The following is an 8,977-nucleotide window of genomic DNA, read 5'->3' as shown; positions in this document are numbered from 1 at the left end:
ATCTCCAGAGTGGCAAAGGGGGAAAACTCAGTCCCAGAGCTGTGCACGTTTCCCTTATCTGATATTTTCAGAAAAGCATGCCCCACATTAATTTGCAGGAGGAAATTGAAAAATGCATCTTTTTCAGCTCAAGGGATGATCTTCAGGAGTATAGGAGAATCTTTAACTAATTAGAGAGGGATGAGCATATTCGAAGGGGTCCTGAAGACAAAACATCCAGCCCAGCTCAGATGGCATCTTGCACTGTGTAAATTGATAGTTGTTGGGATCAGCTGGGGAAAGAGATACTTGACCACCTTAACATTTCTGTAATTGAATGTAGAGTGAGATGGAGGCAGGGGATGATAGTTCAGAGTGTCCACCATGTTTTCTTGCCAGTTGAGACATTCAATATCTCTCCTGGCAACTGCAGGATCTGATGGGAATTTACCACTTTACAGACAAGTGCAGAGGACTGGCCTTTGAGATACTCACATAGTCACCAAAAACGAAAGATGCCCTCTGCTACCCAAATAGGTCTGCTCAATGTGATGTGGCAGCCTAGATGGGAAGGAAGTTTGGGGGAGAATGGATACATGTATACATATGGCTGGGTCCCTTTGCAGTCCACCTGAAACTATCATGACATTGTTAATTGGCTATATTCTAATACAAAATAAAAACTTTAAAAAAAGAGAGAAAGAAAGATGTCTTAACTCTGGAAATGCAAATCTATTTCCAGTGCTACCCAGACAAATATGTGGGGCACATAGTTCAACTCCAGGAAGCTGCCTCAACCATCTATTTGGATGAAATGAGATAGAAACACACCCACAGCCAGGGTCTTCAGCCCAGACCCAGGCAGGGGCTAGGGAGGGTAGGAGCCCTGTATTTCTGGCCAGGGGAGAAATGATCCGTTCAACCTAACCCACTGGAGAGCAGAAATATAAAATAAGGCATCTGAGGACATAGAGTTTGACTGCCTGCACCATTTGGAGAAGGAAAAATCCAACTCGAGTCTATGGTTTCTCTGGCAGAGTGCACCGATGGTGAAAATGGTTGCATAAATGAATCAATCGAAGTATGCATCAGAATTGTGTCCAAGGCAAAAAGTTTCTTTGTTCTGGGTGAAGCACAGTGTTCAACTGCCAGCAGATAACCTGAAAAATAAGAAAATCTGCATTTAGATTTATTGATATGTTTCTTAACAATTGATCTTTTGATTCATGCTTTACAGAAAGGCAAGCCTGAATTTAGAGACCAGGTCATGGGTCATAAAAAAATATGTCTGTCAGATTTAAGGACAATAGTAGTAGGCAAAAAAGAAGCAAAGAAAATTCTCAGAATAATAGAGATTTTTTTTCAGACTGTCTTGCCCACACAATAGGCTGATATAGGGTTTTCCCAAGCACCTCAGAAGATGTAAAATATTGATAATTATGAAGTGTGTGATCTTTAAGTGTTCTATGAAGGTTCCTTGGGGCACTTCTATTCTTTGAATTTGCTTTCACCCAGTTTTGCAAGGAGATCAAACCAGTCAATCCTAAAGGAAATCAACCCTGAATATTCATTGGAAGGACTGATGTTGAATCTCCCATATTTTGGCCGCCTGATGTGAAAAGCTGACCCGTTGGAAAAGACCTTGACACTCAGAAAGATTGAAGGATTAATGTGGACCATTTAAAAAAAAATCTTTATGTGTGTGAGTATATTGTTTAGATGCAAAATAATGGGTGTGTGTTATAGAAAATTTGGAAAACTTAAACAAAAATGAAAAGGAAATTATGATGTTCTGTGACCTTCTCATTGATAAATGGGAATGTCCTCATGGGAGGGAGTGGCATGCTCCCACTCTGAAACCATAGCCTGGATGTTAATTCCACTTCTCCATGCCCTTTGACAATTAAATCATAACATGTATGTAAAACATAGCTGCCCTTGGCACATAGCAAGTGCTCACTTAGTAGTATCTTAGGAAACACATCAAGGCACCCACATAAAAAGATGTTCATTATGGAATTAGAATGAAATTTTAGAAATGACCAAATATTCACCAATTAAATGATTAAATAATCTTACAACATAGCAGTTGTATAGTCATACTCCCAGAAATTCCACAGTCTTGCCATATTTGCCTTTCTTTCTGCCTCTACCTGTAAACTGTCTGATGTAGCATTGACTGGGGGAATTCAAAGAGAAAAATATTAAATCTTGGCTCTTGATACATCATAGATGTTCAGTACCTGTTTGTTCCTTCCATCTGCACCAATAATTTATTGACCCAGCAATTTTCTCTTGGTTCCTTCCCTAGTGAAGTCTGTACATAAAAGACGGACTTTAAGGCTTTTTCCATTTATATTAATGAACTAAAAATGAAACATCATACCTCCCATCACTCTCATTTTTAAGATAACATCCTGGGAAGGTGGTAAATGAAATGCCATCAAAGGCATAAAATAAAAGCTGACAAAAATTTCAGTCAACAGTGTGTATCTGCTTATCCCTAGTTCCTAATTTATCCCTTTCTTCCACCTTCCCCTTTGATAACTATTAGTTTGTTTTCTATGTCTGTGAGTCAATTTCTGTTTTGTCAATAAATTCATTTGTAGAATTTTTTTAAGATCCCACATATAAGGGATGTGGGATTAACAGATACACACTACCATATATAAAATAGATAAGCAGCAAGCATCTACCATATAGCACAGGGAACTATGCTCAATATCTTGCAAAAATCTATAATGGAAAAGAATTCAAAAGTATACAGATATACAGATAGGTAAAATCGATGATACTTCAATTTAAAACACATTTAAAAAAAAATTCAGGTCAAGTCTTTGACTTACTTCTAAGCCATCAGCTCTGTTAGGGCAGCTATTGCAACCGCAGAGTTACCCCATTTTCATCCAGTTGCAGCTGAATAAAATGTACATATATTTTAGAAGAGACCAAGAAGTGTAACCAATACTTGCTGTTTCTTGTCTGGATTCACACAATTCAGGACAAACTATGCAACAGCAGACAAGGACCCTGGTCATTACCCCACACGCTTTCCCAGGGATTGTGACTATTCTGGGTAGGATTTGTTGTTGTTTAGTTGCTTCAGTCATGTCCAACTCTTTGCGACCCCATGGACTATAGCTCAGCAGGCTCCTCTCTCCATGGGATTCTCCAGGCAAGAACACTGGAGTGGGTTTCCATGTCCTCCTCCAGGGGATCTTCCCAGCCCAGGGATCGAACTGAACGCACATCTCTTGCTTGGCAAATGGATTCTTTACCACTGGAACCACCCAAGAAGCTTTGTGTGGGATTAGTTCAAAACAAAATGTAGTTAAACTTTGGAGTCAGAGTATTTTTTTCCTACTGAAAAAAAAAGAAAAGAAACAAAGACTGGGGCTGGATAAACAGCCCCCACCCAGCCTATTTTCCCTAGTGGTGTCCACCCTCTGTAAGGGGAGCACCCTGAGAGCAGGCATCTCTGTGGCTGGTCCCCCATCCACAGCTGAACAGGCAGTCAAGACTCTCACCTCCATGCAACAAGCAAAGGAAAAAACACCTGTACTGTTGCCAGCCTGAGAGTTAGTTGAAAGTGTGAGGAGAGCCAAGAATTACAGCCAACAGAGACACCATATGTTCCCAGTTCTTATCTTGTAACCCGGTGTTTAAGAAGCCCCACAAGCCTTCCCAACAGAAAAGGAAATGCAGGTTTCATAAGAGCATCGCCTGATTCGAAAAAATCCATAATGGTCCTCATGTCAATGTTGCCTCTTCAGGAGGGAGTCTTCTCTTGGTTTCTTGTCTGTTTCTGGTATTAGAGTCTTCACACCTTTTGCCCTGAATTTCAGCAGAGAGAGAACAAAAGAGAGAGAGGGCTAAGAAGAAGAAAAAGGAGGAGGAAGAGGGAGAGAAAGAATGAAGGAGAAACAAATACAGTAAGTTCCCTGCATATAAACCTTCAAGTTGCAAACTTTCAAACATGTGAATGTGACCCGAAGGCCAACTGTACTGTACATTTCAAGGTCCTGTACTGTGGTTTAAAATGCTTTCTTTATGTTTTATGTTTGTTTATTTTTTATGTATTACTTGTGTGAAAAGTATTATAAATCTATTACAGTACATTTCTATATAACTGATTGTATTAGTTGTGTACTTAGGCTAGCTGTTGAACTTATGAATAAATTGGACTTGGGAATGTGCTCCCAGAATGGGACTTGTTTGTGTGTATAAGGACTTACTGAATATCTTTCTAAAAAGAAGAAGAAATTAAGAAACAAATTTGGTCTAATGGGGTTGAATATTCAGATTTTTCTTTGAGTGTATTTTCACTTAAAAATAAAACAAGAGGTGGGGGGGGGGGGGGTGGATCAGGGCTGACTCACTTCTAACTATTGTGAGTTAAGTGTTAAGCTTCTAATGTCTGTGTCAGTAGGGATTAACTCAGTATAAAATGAAAAATGCCAAGAAAACAGAGAGGGCAGAATAAAGAGGAGCAATTTTAGGAGAGATGCCGCTGCTGGTGGTGGACTGTTCTAATTCCAAATAGATCAGTATTGATCCCCTGAGAAGCTGACATTTGAAAACAAAGATAAAGTAATAAAGAAGGGAGCCTGGTGTCTGTTCCTGGCGCAGAGACCAGCCAATGCCCAGTCTTCAGCAGGATCCAGGACTTTGTATCTGAAGAGTCTTCGTGCTGTTGGCCTTGGCAGGGCTACCGGAAGCCAAAGCTAGCGCGAGCTAGGTTCTCCATGCTGACGATCCGGGTCCTCGCCCCAGCGCACGGGGAATGACAGGCGATGGAGGCGGTTCCGGGCACCAGGGCGTCACCAAGGGCCTTACCACGTACTCCTCTCGCCCACCGTGCAGCGCTCCCGGCTTACTGAACAGCTCACCTGATGAATGCCGTTTTAAAAGCTTCTTTGTGACTTCATTTGAATAGAGGTTTTCATTTATTCCTCCTTACAATGAATTTTGTATCATGGGTGGGGAGAGGAAGAAAGCGGCCCCATCAGTGAGTTCCTTCCATCTGTTCACCATCCATCTCTGGGCCAGGGAGCGACATCCGTGTCACCTGCGGAGGCAGGCGCTCCACTGCCCTGGCGTCTCAAGAAAAGACGCCACCAAGACGAAGGTTCTGGAGCATCTTTAATTTCCCAGCGTTCGCTACTTAATCAGCATCCAGGCCTCGCTGCCAAGATTGATGAATTGCAGAGAAAGCTCAGGGCTCCTGGGCTTTCGGTTCCCGCTGTGCGCTGGCAGCTGCCTCTGGCTCCTACCTGTGACCCGCTTAAAGGCGTCCCGAAACGGCCAAAACCAAACTTTCTCCACCCATTTCTCTTTCTTCTCCAAGTCAATCAGCAATGTCAATCAAGTCTGTGGGCTCAGTTAGGAGCGTGAAGGCATCTGAAAACCAGACTACCTTTCCTGGAGGCCAAATGTCGCTGTGCATCCGCGGGATAAATAATCCCAGTGGCTGTGTCCGGCGGGGAAGAGGGGGCCACAGAGAAAGATGAGAAGGGATCTGCGGTTGGGTATCAGAAGACCCTCAATGGCCACTCTTGGGATTCTTTTTTAAGACTTTATTTTTTAGAGAAGTTTTAAGTTCACAGCAAAATTTCCAGGAAAGTAGTCTTCCCCACTTAAGGGTCCCTCAGCAGATGTTACATTTGTTACAACTGATGATCAACATTGATATATTAGTATCACCCGAGGTCCACAGTTTACAATAAAGTTCACTTTTAATGTTCATTCTGTGGACTTGGACAAATATATTGGGATTTCCCGTGCTGCTCAGTCAGTAAAGCATCTGCTTGCCATGCGGGAGAGACCTGGGTTCCATTTCTGGGTCCAGAGTTCCCCTGGAGAAGGAAAGAGCAACCCACTCCAGTATTCTTGCCTGGAGAATCCCATCAACAGAGGAGCCTGGTGGGCTACAGTTCATGGGATCGCAAGAGTCCGACAGGACTGTTTAGTTCAGTGGCTCAGTCGTGTCCGACTCTTTGCGACCCCATGGACTGCACCACTCCAGGCCTTCCTGTCCATCACCAATTCCCAGAGTTTACTCAAACTCATGTCCACTGAGTCAGTGATGCCATCCAGCCATCTCATACTCTGTCATCCCCTTCTCCTGCTGCCTTCAATCTTCCCCAGCATCAGGGTCTTTTCAAATGAGTCAGCTTTTCCCATCAGGTAGCCAAAGTGTTGGAGTTTCAGCTTCAACATCAGTCCTTCCAATGAATATTCAGGCCTGATTTCCTTTAGGATGGACTGGTTGGATCTCCTTGCAGTCCAAGGGACTCTCAAGAGTCTTCTCCAACACCACAGTTCAAAAGCATCAGTTCTTTGATGCTCAGCTTTCTATATAGTCCAGCTCTCACATCCACACATGACCACTAGAAAAACCATAGCTTTGACTAGACAGACCTTTGTTGGCAAAATAATGTCTCTGCTTTTTAATATGCTGTCTAGGTTAGTCATAACTTCCCTTTCAAGGAGTAAGCATCTTTTAATTTCATGTCTGCAGTCACCATCTGCAGTGATTTTAGAGCCCCCCAAAATAAAGTTTACTACTGTTTCCACTATTTTCCCATCTATTTGCCATGAAGTGATGTGACTGGATGCCATGATCTTAGTTTTCTGAATGTTGAGCTTTAAGCCAACTTTTTCACTCTCCTCTTTCACTTTCATCAAGAGGCTCTTTAAATTCTTCTTCACTTTCTGCCATAAGGGTGGTGTCATCTGCATATCTGAGGTTATTGATATTTCTCCTGGAAATCTTGATTCCAGATTGTGCTTCATCTAGCCCAGCATTTCTCATGATGTACTCTGCATATAAGTTAAATAAGCAGGGTGACAATATACAGCCTTGATGTACTCCTTTTCCTATTTGGAACCAGTCTGTTGTTCCATGTGTGTGTATATATATATATATTTTATAACGATATATTGGGTATTTCCAGGTGCCTCAGTGAGGAAAGAATCCTCCTGCCAATTCAGGAGATGGGGGTTTGATCCCTGGGTGGGAAAAATCCCCTGGAGGAGGGCAGGACAACCCACTCCTGTATTCCAGCCTGGGAAATCCCATAGACAGAGGAGCCTGGGGAGCTACAGTCCATGGGGTCTCAAAGAATCAAACACAATTTAGTGACTAAACCGCCACCACCACCATATACTAGTTTGCATCTGCTAATCTTAGACTCCCAAACCATCCCTCCCCCACTCCATTGCTTCTCTATTTTACGCATAAGTAGTCTGCATCTCTCAATCCCATAGTTTAGGGGAGAGGAAAGGGCAATTTTTAAAAATGTAGATCAGCCTCCCCCACAAAAGGTAACATTGCTCTTTTGGTCAGCATCTTGCCAATGGCGTTTCATCACCCTTAGAAGCCAGATCCACTGTCCTTTCAGTAACCTGTAGGACCCTGGGTGCTGTGGCCCCATCTGCCTCCCTGGGTCCATTGCCCACAAACCTTCCTCCATTACCTGTACTCCAGTCACACCAGCCACCGGGCTCCTTGGTTACACCTGATGCCTGCATCTCAAACCATCCCCAGCTCAGCCTTTGCACTAGCTGTTCTCTCTGCCTGGAAATTTCTTCCCCCAGTTCTCCTTCTCCCCTCCCCACTTCTCTCTGTTTCTTATATCCTCCCTCCCTTTCTCTCCAAGGATGCTCATATCCCTTGAAAAAAATGGTCCCATTGTTCTGTCTCAGAAATAAACAAAGAAACAAGCACTGTTGGCTCCCTTCCTCCCTCAGCCCCAAGGACATTATTTGGCTGAACTCCCAGACAATAATGAAGACAGGGAGGTATTTAAGCTTTGGAGTCATTTCTCTGAGGCTGAAAGAATTGGAACAGAGAACTGGAATTTGGCTAAATGCTCCACTGTGTTAAATAAAAATTAATAAGGGATTTTATTGGACCCTTAGGGAGAATATGGCAAGTGGAATATTTCGAATGGTTTTAATTGAGGTTGATATAGGAGACACTTACAAGATAGGCAAAGGTCAGTCAGAAGCTGCCCCAGTGCTGAGAAGCAGAGAACGCTTTTGAATTTAAAATCTCAGCTCTATTCCTTTTTCAGTGCCTGGCACTGAGTCCATTGCTTCTTTTTTCTGAGCCTCAGTTTCCTCATCTGTACAATGGAGAGACCAATAGAGCATTTTCATAATTGCATTGCAATAATTAAGTGAAATAATGCAAATGTCTTAGTACCTTGTTTGGCATCTGGTAGACCTTAGGTAAATAATGATTATTATTAGCAATAGTCATATTATTTATATTGCTACCACAATGATTATTATTATTGACAAAGATCACATGGTAAATATCTGCCATGTCTGGGCTTTTAATTTAGATTTCCTTATTATCAGTCTTTGATTTTTTTCCCTGCTATACAGGTAAAAATCAAATAAAATCAGCTTTCTTTGGGTCTCTATCATGGATTTATAAACCATCTAGTTTATTATATAACTAAGGGCAAAAATTAGGAAATGAATAAATTGAGCAGATAGTAAGAAAGCAAAACTGGGGACTTCCTTAGGGGTCCAGTGATTAGGACTTGGTGTTGTCACTGCTGAGGGCATGGGTTCAATCCCTGGTCATGGAACTAATATCCCAAAGGCTGAGTGGCACAGGCAAGAAAGAAAGAAAGCAAAACTGCTACCAAGTTCTGCCCTCTGTATGCCAGTAAACTGGGTTTTAGCATTTGGAGGGCAGCATCATTTCAGAGTTGTTGATGGAGAGTCTTAGGAAGTTTTAACCCCTTGGGGGTCTGCCAGAGTTGCTCTACATGAGTTGACCAGTCCTTTAGGTTTGGGAGGTGCTTTTCTACTTGCATCTCTCTGGAGAACCATCTGAACCCATGTAGATGATCCCACAGAGCGGAATGGATTTAGCTGATAAAAGCTGCAATGGGAGCAGGTTGAGAATGAACAACTCATCACTAAGCACTGATGACTGGAAATTGATGGAAGGGGCATCTATGCCCTCGGGATGATGAAG

General features: G+C 42.5%; 1 long non-coding RNA gene across 1 annotated transcript; it reads right to left on the bottom strand.

The window, feature by feature from the left end:
* Window positions 1–593: 593 nt before the first annotated feature.
* Window positions 594–7,564, bottom strand: LOC122694002. The gene is made up of 3 exons (XR_006341080.1): window positions 7,458–7,564; window positions 2,826–2,895; window positions 594–1,139 (listed from the first exon to the last, which is right to left on the bottom strand). It is a non-coding gene; the product is annotated as an uncharacterized LOC122694002 (long non-coding RNA).
* Window positions 7,565–8,977: the final 1,413 nt, after the last annotated feature.

This window comes from Cervus elaphus, chromosome 5, assembly GCF_910594005.1.
Source record: "Cervus elaphus chromosome 5, mCerEla1.1, whole genome shotgun sequence".
Classification (NCBI taxonomy): domain Eukaryota; kingdom Metazoa; phylum Chordata; class Mammalia; order Artiodactyla; family Cervidae; genus Cervus; species Cervus elaphus.
The sequence above is the reverse complement of the archived record's forward strand: the minus strand, read 5'-3'. Positions and strand labels throughout refer to the sequence as shown.